Source organism: Panthera pardus, unplaced genomic scaffold, assembly GCF_024362965.1.
Source record: "Panthera pardus isolate Hobbes unplaced genomic scaffold, ASM2436296v1 HiC_scaffold_12, whole genome shotgun sequence".
Classification (NCBI taxonomy): Eukaryota; Metazoa; Chordata; class Mammalia; order Carnivora; family Felidae; genus Panthera; species Panthera pardus.
This window is the reverse complement of record NW_026526677.1, coordinates 77,217,919-77,232,064: the sequence shown is the minus strand read 5'-3', so window position 1 is coordinate 77,232,064 and position 14,146 is coordinate 77,217,919.

Genomic DNA, 14,146 nt, shown 5'->3' with positions numbered 1-14,146 from the left:
ATTCACTGCACACATATTTTCTCTGATTAAAGATGCAAAATCCAAAGACATTCAGTTTAATTTTGTGTATGTGCATGATACCTATAATCTTGCTTTTGATATAAGCCTCTTTTCCTTTTTTTATTAAAAAAAATTTTTTTTAATGTTTGTTTATTTTTGAGAGAGATAGACAGAGCATGAGCGGGGGAGGGCCAGAGAGAGGGAGACACAGAATCGGAAGCAAGCTCCAGGCTCTGAGCTGTCAGCACAGAGCCCGATGTGGGGTTTGAACCACCAACCGTGAGAACATGACCCGAGCTGAAGTAGGGCACCTAACCAACTGAGCCACCCAGGTGCCCCAAGCCTCTTTTCTTTTATTGAAGTAGGGTCCACACACAATGTTACATTAGTTTCAGGTGTATAACATAGTGATTGGACAACACTATACATATGCTAGGACCACCATACAAGCTATTACAGTACCATTTGCTATAATCCCTATGCTGCACCTTTCATCTCTGTGACTTATTTATTTAGTAACTGGAGCTTGTACCTCCTACTTTCCTTCATCTGTTTTGCCCATCTCCCATCCCCCTCCCCTCTGGCAAACCATCAGTTTGTTCTCTGTATCTATGGGTCTGTTTCTGCTTTCTGTTCGTTTGTTCATTCGTTTTGGTTTTTAGATTCCACATATCAGTGAAATCCTATGATACTTGTCTTTCTTTGACTTATTGCACTTAGCATACTACCCTCTAGGCCCGTCCATGTTGTCACAAATGGCAAGAGCTCATTCTTTTTATGGCTGAATAATATTCCATTATATATATATATATATATATATATATATATTCCACATCTTTATCCATTTTATCTACCAATGGACGTTAGGTTTCTTCCATATCATGGCTATTATAAATAATGCTGCAATAAACATAGGGGTGCATGTATCTTTTCAAATTAGTGTTTTCATTTTCCTTGGGCAAATATCCAGAAGTGGAATTACTGGATAGTATGGTATTTCTGTTTTTAATTTTCTGAGGACCCCTCATACTGTTTTCTATAGTGGCTGCTCCAATTTACATTCCTATCAACAGCGCACAAATGTTCCTTTTTCTCCATGTCCTCATCAACACTTGTTATTTCTTGTCTTCTTGACTCGAGCCATTCTGACAGGAGTAAAGTAATATCTCATTGTGATTTTGATTTGCATTTCCCTAATGTTGAGTAATGTTGAGCGTCTTTTCATGTATCTATTGGCCATCTGTATGTCTTATTTGAGAAAATGTCTATCTGAGTTCTCTGCCCATTTTGTAATCAAATTGTTTGGGGTTTTTTGGTGTTGACTTGCTTAAGTTCTTTATATATTTTGGCTGTTAATCCCTTATCAGATATATCATTTGCAAATATTTTATCCCATTTAGTAGGTTGCCTTTTCATTTTGTTGATGGTTTCCTTCACTATGCAAAAGCTTTTTATTTGGTGTAGTCCTGATAATTTTTTTTTTTTTTTTTTTTTTTTTTTTTTTTTTTTGCTTTTGTTTCCCTTGCCTGAGGAGACATTTATAGGAAAATGTTGCTAAGGCCAGCTTCCAAGAGATTACTGCCTATGTTTTCTTCTAGCAGTTTAATGGTTTCAGGTCTCCCATTTAGATCATTCATCCATTTTGTGTTTATTTTGTGTAAGGTGTAAGAAACTGATCCAGTTTCATTCTTTTGCATGTAGCTAGCTGCTCGGTTTTCCCAGTACCATTTATTGTAGAGACTCTTTTCTCCATTGTACATTCTTGCTTCCTTTATCATAGATTAATTGACCATATATGTGTCAGTTTTCTTCTGGGCTCTCTATTCTGCTGCATTGACAGATGTATATTTTTATGTGAGTACCATACTGTTTTGATTACTACAGCTTTGCAGTATATCTTGAAATCTGGGATTGTGATACCTCCAGCTTTGTTTCTCTTTCTCAAGATTGCTTTGGCTATGAAGGGTCTTCTGTGATTCCATACAAATTTTAGGATTATTTGTTCTAGTTCTGTGAAAAATACTATTGGCATTTTGATAGGGATTGCACTGATTCTGTAGATTGCTTTGGGTAGTTTGGACATTTTAACAATATTAATTCTTCCAATCCATGAGCAGGTATGACTTTTCCATTTGATTGCATCATCTTCGATTTCTTCCATCAATGTTTAATAGTTTTCAGAGTACAGGTCTTTCACCTTCTTAGTTAAGTTTATTCCTAGGTATTTCATTCTTTTTGGTGCAGTTTAAAATGGAATTGTTTTCTTAATTTCTCTTTCTGCCACTTTGTCATTAGTGTATATAAACATAACAGGGATGCCTGGGTGGCTCAGTTGGTTAAGCATCCGACTTTGGCTCAGGTCATGATCTCACAGTTCGTAGGTTCAAGCCCTCCATCGGGCTCTGCGCTGATGGATAGGAGCCTGGAGTCTGCTTTGGATTCTGTCTCCCTCTTTCTCTGCCCCTCCCCCACTCATGCTTTGTCTCTATCAAATATAAGTAAACATTTAAAAATATTTTTTAAAAGAAATACAACAGATTTTGTATATTAATTTTGTATCCTGCAACTTTACTGACTTATTACTTCTAATAGTTTTTTGGGTTTTTTTGTGTGGAATATTTAGGATTTTCTATGGGTAGTATTATGTAAATTGTATATAATGACAGTTTTACTTGTTCCTTACCAATTTCCATGTTTTTTGTTTCTTTTACTTGTCTGATTGCTGTAAGACTTCCATTACTGTTGAATAAAAGTGGCAAGAGTAAACATCCTTGTCTTGTTCCTGATCTTAGAGAAAGAGCTCTCAGTTTTTTACCACTGACTATGATGTTAGCTGTGGGTTTGTCATATATGGTTTTTATTATGTTGGGGTATGTTCTTTCTAAACGCACTTTGTTGAGATTAATCTTCCTTTTTAAAATAGCTTTATTGAGATATACGTAGCATAAATTGCTCATGTTTTAAGTATGCTCATGTATTATTTGACATGTTTTGACATGTTAAACCCACAAAAACATCATCACAATCAAGACCATGAAGACATTTATCACCCCCAAAACTTTCCTGTGACCCTTGGTCACCTCTTTTCCTCCCCCTTCCTACCTACCTCCTATCACCAACCACCAGTCTGCTTTTGGTTACTGTAGATTAGTTTACATTTGCTAGAATTTTATATTAGTAGAATTATGTAGTAAGTGCTCTTTTTGTATGGGTTTCACTCACTTCGCATAATCATTTTGAAATTCATCCATAACGTTCCAATTATGAATAGTTTATTTCTTTTCACTTTGAAGTAGTATTCCATTGTATGGAAATACCTTCATTTGTTTATTCATTCACCTGTGTGTAGATATTTGAATTGTTTCTAGTTTTTTGGGCAATTATAAATAAAACCGCTACATTTTTTTAGATAAAAAACATTATACATAGGCTCAGTGAAAGCAAATAACTTACGCCATGTCAATCAGTCCATAAGTGACTTGCTCTAAAAAACGTCTTGATTTTTAAAAAAGTTTAATTGGGATCTTTTTAACATATTAAGTTTTAAACATATGGAATACAGTTATAATAATCTCTTTAATGTCTTTCTCTGATAATTCTAATATCTACATCATTTTAGATCAGTTTTGATTGCATTTTCTTCAAATCATGGATCATATTTTCCTCCTTTGTATGGCTGGTGATCTCTGATTAGATGCCAGATATTATGAATGTTGTCTTGTTGGAGTCTCATTATTTAAAAAAAAATTTTTTTTTATTTTTTTTAATGTTTATTTTTGAGAGAGAGAGAGAGAGAGAGAGAGAGAGAGAGAGGAAGGGCCAGAGAGAGAGGGAGACACAGTCTGAAGCAGGCTCCGGGCTCTGAGCTGTCAGCCCAGAGCCTGATGTGGGGCTCGAACTCCCGAACTGCGAGATCATGACCTGAGCCAAAGTCAGGCGCTTACAGACTGAGCCAAAGTCAGGCGCTTACAGACTGAGCCACCCAGGCTCCCCCTCAAAAAAATATGTTTAATGTTTATTTATTATTGAGATACAGAGAGAGACAGAGCATGAGCAGGGGAGGGGCAGAGAGAGAGGGAGACACAGAATCCGAAGCAGGCTCCAGGCTCTGAGCTGTTAGCACAGATCCCGATGTGGGGCTCGAACTGAAAACCATGAAATCATGACCTGAGCCGAAGTTTTACTTTGAGATGTAGTCAAGTTACTTGTAAAGAATCTGATCTTTTGGAATCTTGCTTGTATGATTTGGTAGGTGGGTCAGGAGCAGAGATTGGTCAAAAGCTAATTATTCCCCACTACTGAGGAAACACCTTCCTGAGTACTTTACTCAGTACCCCATGAATTATGAGTTTTTCCAGCCTTGCTGGTAAGAACAGGTACAATTCCCAGGCAATTTCCTCTAAACCTTCTTAATGGTTCTTTCTTCAGCTTTGGATGGATTCTTCACATGCACTTAAAGAAAGCACTGTGCTGAGTACTAGAGGAGGCTCTGTAGATCTCTGGAGCTCCTTCCTGTGCAACTCTGTCCTTGACTTTCCTGAGTTCTGAGAACTGTACCTATCTTGTCTTCCTCAGACTCTCAGCTTCATCACTTATCTCAGGGAGACCAATGGACTCTGCCTAGGTTTACCTGGTCCTCCACCTGGAAATGATCTCCAGGAAGTAAGCCTGGGCAGCTATAGGTTTATCCTCATTTATTTACTGTGTCTTGGGGAATCACTGTTGTCTAATGTCAAAAGCTTATATGCCTTCTTAAGAATATATACATTTAGGGGCACCTGGGTGGCTCAGTTGGTTAAGCGTCCAACTTCAGCTCGGGTCATGATCTCATGGTTTGTGAATTTGAGCCCCACATCCGGCTCTCTGCTGTCAGTGCAGAACCTGCTTCAGATCCTCTGTCCCTTTCTCTCTCTTCCCCTCCGATGAGTGTGCTCTCTCTCTCTCAAAAATAAACAAAAAAGGATATATACATTTATATTTTATCAATAATTGTTTCAAGAGTGGGGGGGGGGAGGGGTAAATCCTATTCCTGTGACTACATGTGGACTGGAAATGGAAATTTTCCTTTAATCCTAATACACAAATTTTCCTTAAATTTTCAAGAGTTTTAGTGCCCCCATTGCTGTCCATTTTGCCCTATTTTTCTACACTTATCTCTGTGTTTTCTTCTCTGTGTTTTTTACTTCTCAGTGGGTGATCACTCTCAGAGAGAATTTACCTTTTTTTTTTTTTTAAATAGCATTAAATATATTAACCTGATTTTTAAATTCATTCAGTATGTGAATGTTATACAAATTCTTCCTAGGACACTGGTGTTTCTTTATAGAACCACGGACTATGCTCTGGAAAGCTCCTCATAATTCATCTCACAGATAGTATCTTATCCACATAACCCCTAAGAAGTAACTATTGGCTTTTAAATTTCTATAGTTAGGAAATACGTCTGTTCATACAGAGAATTGAGTGCGTAACCCATCAGTAACGCAGTTGATCATGATCATGATGATAATAACTAATGCATAGATTTTATTTGTTGGCTTAAATGATGGATTACTTCTTGAAAAATAATGGAAAGAAATGTACTTGGAAGAAGAATTACCTTTCCAGTCAGTTTTTAATTTTTCTATGTGCATGTGTGGGTGGACACATGCACATACACTCACAAATTTGAACTCTTCAGTGAACACATGCCTTGCTGTCCCTAACAACCAATCCCTATAGCAATTTGATATTGGAGTTGATTGAATCTACCACTCTCTTACCTCCAAATCTTTACACATGCTGTTCTCCATGTCTGAAATGACATCTCATATTTTTTTAGTTAATTTCTCATTCTTAAATATTAGTTTAAATACCACTTTCTCAACAAACATTCTTTCAAATTTCTAGACCCAGTTTTGATCTTAGCAGCTTTCTTCCTATACAACTTGTTATTTCTTACTTACAGTTTATCTTTCCCTTTTAGACTATGAACTCTAAGGAGGGGAGGGACATTGACTTCTCTTAATAAAATGTATATCCAGTGCCTAGTTTGTTTCCACTGAGTCCATAGCTTCTTAGAATTCGTATGACAGTTAAGTGAAGCTATCTAAAAGTCTCTAGCAGAGGGGGCACCTAGGTGACTTAGTTGGTTAAGCGTCCAACTCTTTATTTATTTATCTTTTTATTTTATTTATTTATTTACTTATCTATTTATTTATTTATTTATTTTGAGAGAGAGAGGGAGAGAATGTGTGCTAGTGGGGAAGGAGCAGAGGAACAGAGGTGGAAAGAGAGAATCCCAAAGAGGCTCCACACCACCAGGGAGCCCTGACACAGGGCTCAAACTCACGAACCAGGAGATCATGACCTGAGCCGAAGTCAGACACTTAATCGACTGAGCCACCCAGGGGCCTCAAGTGGTCCAACTCTTGCTTTTGGTCCAGCTCATGAACTCAGGGTCATGGGACTGAGTCCCTCATCTGGCTCTGTGCTGAGCATGGAGCCTGTTTAAGATTCTTTCTCTCTCCCTCTGCCCATCTCCCCTGCTTGTGCACGCTCTCTCTCTCAAGTTAAAATAATAAACAAATAAACAAACAAACAAGCAGATGTCTCTAGTACAAAATATAGTAGACGTTCCATATATGTTACCTTCTCTCTTCATGATTGTGCCACTTTCCTCTCCCTTCTACTGCTTTCTTCTAATTATCTTTCCCCGTCCTGAGACTCCTGAGTGCATCATCAATACTATCTATAGTGAGAAATGACATAACAGAAAAAGTTGTTTTCCCTAGGTTATAGGCAGGAATTCTGAAAAACATACAAGTAACAGAATCACAAAGAATCAGAACTGGAGAACTGTGAGCTGAAAGGTGAGCTGGCCAGACCCCTGAAGAGAACTTGTGAGGTGCCTTGGAAAGAAGTAGCTCAAGGTGACTAAATTTACAGGTTTGTTGGTTCTCTGATTCATCAATTGATGTTTTAAAATATAGTCTTCTGTTGAATCTTGTTAGATAGTACTGATGGAGCTGGAACTGGCAAACAAAAATGCAGATGTTGAGGCCAATTCTATATTTTTTCTTGTTTCTAAAAAATCTGTGACTTGTGGTATAAAGTTCAGACAAGCATTGATTTTGATGGAATTCTTGCTGTGTGTTTACTGTTTTGAGGAGCCCATCTGCTTAATCCTTACCATTAACAGTGGCTAATTCTATGGTGTAAACTGGTATTGCAGACAAGTGGGCAACAGATCTACAAAATTTTAGTCCTTATGTTGTGCTGTGGCTGGGGCGGGGGTGGTGGGCGGGGGTGGTTAGGAAAGGAATGATGGACTCTAGTGTCAGACAGTTCTGATAGAAATCAGGCCGTTGGTATCTTATGACTGTGTGTTGTTCCTTTGAGTTGATCTCTGGGATCAGTGCCAGAAAAATAAATGAGAACCAGAGACCAAATTAAATATTGCCTGATCATTATGTCAAAGACAAAAGCAGGAAGATAAAAATCTCAAAGCCAAATAGATGCAGGACAAAGGGGAAATAATGGCAGTTGTAACCTTAGTTTGGAACTAAGAAGTGGAACAAATGAGGCTGCACTTGCTGACCATCTGTTCAGAAGTAGGGGGAGCCTCACACAGTGCCCTGGGCTTGGGGTCTGGTGATGGGCTTTCACATCCTTGTTTAGGAAAGGTAACCTGTTCTGTCCCAATTCAAGTCTTCTCATCCATTAAATGGAAATAATGATGCCCTTCCCCCCTTCATTCCAAGGTCAACATATTCATTCTCTAACAGCTTTACTTGCTCTGCCAACTGCTTCCCACTCTTAGCACCCAGCCTCAGTTTCTCTCTAGGACCTCCTGTCCTTGTTAGAACCCTGCCCATGACAGGCATGGCTACTTTACTTTAGCAGAAAAATTCAATGCAATAGCAAAAATGCAAGATTCTTAGTAAATCAGTCCAGAGTTCTAATCCTTCCTCTGGTTGTGGATGACCTTCCAAAATCATTTTCCTTTTCTGGGCCTCTGTTTACCCAATTGCACAGGGTGGTTGTGACGATCAAATGAGGTAACACTCACAAAATACTTCATACAAATCTGACCCAGAGTAAGAGATAGTTGAATATGCATTATTACTGTTTGTGTTAATAATGTCAAAGTATACATTTTAAACAGTTAGAAACATATACAAATATATATTGAGCACATGTCAAAGATTTGTTTAGCTCATCAATGAGGGAAGCAGCTGAAGTCAAGGGGACTCTGACAGAAAGAAGTCTATGTAGTTCGCGAAACAGGTAATAATGAAATGAGAAACAAGTTTTACAAAAGTGTTAATGTCCTTGGAGGCCAATAAAATGCTTAACTCTGAGGTTATCTTTTTTTTTTTTTTTTTTTTACTGGGCATTTATTGTTTTATCTCCACTAAGCATAGATACCACATAACCTATCAGCCTCTGTAAGTTAGCCCTTAAGTTTACACAGACTCTGAGCCCTCATTAATGCTAAATATTAAGTTGGACTAAAGGACAGGAGACTCACAGCAGTCTTGTTAGAAACTGCTCTAAGGTGATCATGAACGACCTGGTAGGGGTCTTCTGCCTTTATTTCTAAGTGTTGGGTACTTCTTTCTGTTTTGGGTTTGGTCAATGAATCATTGTCCAGTCTGGGACTATGGCCTTCTGGGACCTGGACTTTGGTGGTCAAGTGGAATTTTCTCACCCTTTGAGCCTTTGTAACCAAATGAAATCAGCATAAGAATATCTTTATATTTGAAACTTGTAAGGAGGTTGGGAAAGGAGGGAGGGAAAAGAAACAGGAGCTTGAAGATGAAATGGATTTCATTTTCATTTTCACGTCGGGTGGGACCTCTTCTTCCTGGGTATTTTAGAAATGGGATATGCTTTAGATTTGTAGCAGCCATCTGCCTGAAAGCAGAAAATAAGTATACTTATATCTGACCAACATATTCCTTACACTCTCTGTCCTCTTCAGACCAATTTCCTGTTTGTTTTATCAGTCCATTCATTTCCCTTCTTCTTTATCTCTTTTGCTAATCTTCCCCTCCTCCCTTTTAATTATAAAATTAAAAATGTATATAATTTATATAATTGTATATTATTATATATATTATATAATTATAATATACCTGTTATATATTGTTTATTATATAATATATATTATGTATTATATATTATAAAATTGTATATATTATATGTAATTATAAATTATATAATTTACATAATTATAATTTATGTAATTTAAAATTATAAAAAGTAATTTATAATTTCAAGTAGTTTTCCCTCTTTTTCTTTATGGCCCTACTCTCTTGGAGTGGTTGCAAGCAGAAAAGATGTTTTATTTTCTCCCTCTCTCTCTCTCTGATTCCTTTCTTTAGTTTGCTTTCATGACATCTACTCCCCTACTCCCCAGCTGTTTCTTTGATTATCAGTACCCAGGCCCTTTGCCCCCTAGTTTCTCCTGTTGGCCACTTTACACATTCTTAGGTCTTAGTTAGAGGGAGGACAAAATAAGCAGCAAAATTCTTAAGATAAATCAACATCCATTTTAGAGAAGATTCTTTAATTATCCTTTATTCTAGAATGCCTTCTTGGTCACATTTAATACATTCAATAAATAAAAATTACTTTTAAAACTGTGTGGACAAAAAAAAAAAAAGAAACGAAACAAAAAACTGTAAAGACAATGATACTACCATACATTTTTTTTTTTTTTTTTACATTTTATTTATTTTTGAGAAACAGAGTGAGACAAAGCTTGAGCGGGGGAGGGGCAGAGAGAGAAGGAGACAGAATCTGAAGCAGGCTCCAGGCTCTGAGCAAGCAGTCAGCACAGAGCCCGATGCGGGGCTCGAACCCACAAACCGTGAGATCATGACCTGAGCCGAAGTCGGACGCTCAACCGACTGAGCCACCCAGGCGCCCCTTCTTTATAAATTTTTTTTTTTTTTTTTTTTTACATTTTATACTACCATACATTTTAAAAGAACTAATTTTTTCATAAGACCACCTAATTAATATAAATATTTCCACTTCTATATTTTCCTTCTTTGTCTTCTGATGATTATAAAAAAAAATATTCATCATGTACACATATTTAAAAAATAACCTCTTTAAGCTGTGGCATAGATGTGTGAGCGTAGCTTGCAGGTGTAGTAAGGAGTAGTCAAAGGTTAGCAATTTAAAGCCTTTTGTGGAAACAGAGATCAACCTTCAGGAAGCTATGTCCATCCACATGCAGCACGTCAGTCTTTGAATTACTGTGCTCTGAACATGTAGTTAAACCGATAAAGTTCTGCCTCCACAAGTAGACAATCAGCAACAGACTTGTTTTCTACTTCATTTAGAGCAGAAGGACAAGCTACTTAATAAAAGACATTCCAATAAACAAACAAAGAACATCCATTGTGTGAATGAAAAGTCTACCTATGGTATAGCAGTGAGAGTGTGAGATCCGAGTTCAAGTTCTGCCATTCACCAGTTGGGTAAACCTTGAGGAAGCCAGTTAAGTTCTCCAGGTTTTAGTTTCTTCTTTTGTAAAGTGGAGATATTAATAGAAATATTAATCATTATTTTTGAGGTTATTATATGAATATAATATCAACAAAGATATATATTATATACATCTTGCCACAAGATACAGATTATCACAAATGCTGAGGAACTGTTACAAATTTCATCTAACCATTTGTTTTTCTGTTCCTCAAGAATGTTTACAGGGAGGAAATGAAATTTCAAGCTTTGCTACAGATTTGCATTATTTAAATATATAAATGTCACAATTCCTTCCAACTTATAAGTGGATATCTGCTGGGCCACTAGAAGTAGTTAAAGCAGTAACTAATTAAAACAATATGTTACTGACAGGAATAGACTGATAGATCAATGAGATGGCATGAGGTTGAGAAACCATCTTACATTTATGAAGAAGTTTAGTATATGATAAAGATGACTTTCAGATTGGTGGGAACTTGGATGAAAATATGCCTTGCATGAAGTATGAAATCTCCACATTTTCTGCCAACATTATTTAAAGAAGGACCCTGATTTTTGTTTTAAAATTTTACTAAATTACATGTCATAGTGAATTGGATCTTCTTCCCAAATTCTCAGTGAAATCACATAAAAGACACTTTAAAATCAGTACATCCATAACAAATGTTGAAAAAAGAGGGCTGTATGGAATAGAAACTTAAAAAAAAAATTAATGCATAATAGAAAGAAAATGGGGTTGAGTTAATCGAGACAACCAAAAACACTGGGATGTTTTAGGAAAAGCAGCAAAAAGGAATCTAGAAGTGGAGGAAAAAATCAGAACCACTGATTCAGGAAACAAAGAACTTTAGAACATTCTAATCTATTATCACTAGAGACATTTAGGAGAATATTTCAGCCTTAAAACAAAAACAGGCTACACTGAAGAGGAAAAAATAAAAACCATCTCTTATAAAATACAAATCACAATTGCTAAATGTCTTTCAACAGAAGACTTGAAGACCAAGATGAAGATGGAAAAATCAAAAATGTAACGAAAAAAGAAAAAAAAAATCAGGAAAGAAACAGTAGAAGGTCAGAGGTCAGGTGCAGAAGCTCTTTAACTATTTATAGTATTTAAAACAGTTTGATGCTCCTGGGAAGAGGCGGACAGATTAGTGCCGCTGCATAGAGTTCAGCAATTGACCTGCATTTATATGGAAATTTAAATATGATAAACGGGGCATTTGAAATCAGTGGGCATTTGGGGGGAAGGGTTCACTGGCCTCTGGGAGCATTGTCAGGTCTCCTGCTTTATTCCGAAATTATTTGATTAAATGCGGAACTGATGCAGATCTGCTGGAAGGTCTCATGACTAGTATTTCAAATTTGTAAAACCTTCATGTTTATTTCCTTCCATCCTAAAAGTATATTTCATCTCCTGAGGGAAGAGGGAAATGAGGTAGAAGGGGAAGGCAGGTGTGCTCTAGCAGGTGCGAGCAGAGACAAAATAACCAGTCTGGGGAGTTTTCCCATCTTGCTCTGGTGAAGAAAGGCTGTTGCTCTTCTACAGAACTGCGAAAGAACAGGCACTAAGACTCAACTCTCCTTCTTTTCTAGTTTTAATCTCTCCTTGAGAAGATGAGTCTGGCTCCCTGAATATTCCTTCAGGCAACTTACATAACCTTACTTAGAAGCTCGGAGATCCCTGGGCGCAAAATCAAAGAAGGGCATATGGTTGCCTCCACCATTTTGTGAGCTGAGAACGGAGAGGAGACTGATTTTTTTTTTTTTTTTTTTTTTTTTTTTTTTTTTTGGTCTTATGATTTCCCACACATTGGAAGGAGAGGTGAGGAGCAGCGCTCAGTCAAGGGACTTGATCCCACTCGTTTCTCAAATTAGAGAGTGTATGTTTTCCACAGCAATTAAAAAAAGTTGTGTTTAATTTGAAAATAATCTAACTACATGAATATAAAGACATTCTGAGCCATCAAAGAACTACCTAACTACTGCCACACAACTTCTGTGTTCAAGTTGGCTTTTGTGCTTTTAACTTTATTGGCCTCAAGGAGAAAGAAAGAGAACGGAGGGAAAAAATAAATAAATAAAGTATTTATGAAGACCACATCAAGATGCAGGCTGTGAACAAAAGTTTCATAGTAGCTTAAATAAAGAACTATGTCGGGAACATAAAGTTCTCTCCGAGTGCATAATAGCTCAGGCTGCCAAACCTAAAAGATTGTGCTCTGGCATTCACTACCCTGGTCACAGAGTAAAGGGTGCTTTTACTTCAACAAAGTAACATCATCTGTCATATTAAATTAATAGAGTTAATTTGAATTATATTGGTTCTGTAAGGCTATAGTGTGAGCATAAGGAATTTATACCCAGGTTTACGTTTGTACATATTTAAATAGCATTCCAATAAAAATAATTTAATTCGAAGTAAAAGTTAGGAGTCATGGGTACGAGTGTTTTCTTAGCCAGGAAACTCACATCAAATGTGATCCAAGCTGGCTGATCCTAGTGGTTGCTCCCGGCCACAAAGGTTGCTGCACGTGGTTGAATTGGAAGAAGATCAAGGGCCCATGTGACTTGGCGTCCGTGTTTCTTCCTGAACCAAGCCCCTCTAGGGTGTCCCCTTCAGTTTCTAGCCAGTCCTTTTTCATGTTTTAATTTTCTGTTTGTGAATAAGTCTCTCTTTCCTTTGGGGTTTGCTTGGTTGTGCATACTTCTCAGCAGATGAGAAAATGAGATGTTCAGGAAGAGCAGGGCTTGAGGTTTCCCCTGAAGAAAGGTCTTTGGTGGCAGCTAGCTTGTAGTTAGCTCAAAACAAGGTAGCCCTGGTGGAATGTAAACACTACCTCAGAAAATCTAAGAAGACTTTAGAATAATCCCAACCACCCTGTGGGCAAGACTAGTGCTCCGGTGGAAATTATGACTACTCTCACCCAACTGTGAGCTGGCAAAATTCTTCCCTTTAAGCAAAGAGCTCAGGGTTCTTTGAGCTCTTATGGGGTGTTAATCAGGTGGAAAGGTGGTGCATAGAGTTTGAATTATATTGGAAAAACAATATATGAATTTATGATAAGAACATAACCATTTTAAGCAGGTAAACTTCTGTTTACTGATTAGTGCATTCTCTCCCTGTAGTCATATCATAATTGCTGTGGTCTGTTTGTCCCCCATAACTCCTTATTCATATGTTGAAATCTTAAGTCCTGCATGTAATGATGGGAGGTTGGCTCTTTGGGAGCTGCATAGGTCATAAGGGTAGAATTCTCACGAATGGGATTAGTGCCCTTATGAAAGAGAACCCATAGACATCCCTTGTCCCTTCCACCATGTGATACACAATGAGAAGGCAACAGGTAGATGGTCTTTATCAGAATGTGACCATGTGGGTGCCTTGATTTTGGATCTCCCAGCATCCGGATTGGTAAGAAATAAATTTCTATTGTTTATAAGGTACCCAACCTATGATATTTTGTTATACCGGCCCAGAGAGACTAAGACAATCATAGAAAGATTATCTGGTGAACATTTAATCAGAACCAGGGGAGTTAGCTGGATTTTCTGTCTAGTTTGATCAGAACATGATCTGGTGGAGATCTGGTGGAGATCTGGTGGAGATGACACAGTCATCTCTATCCCAGGGAAGCAAGTTTGACACACAGGCTTC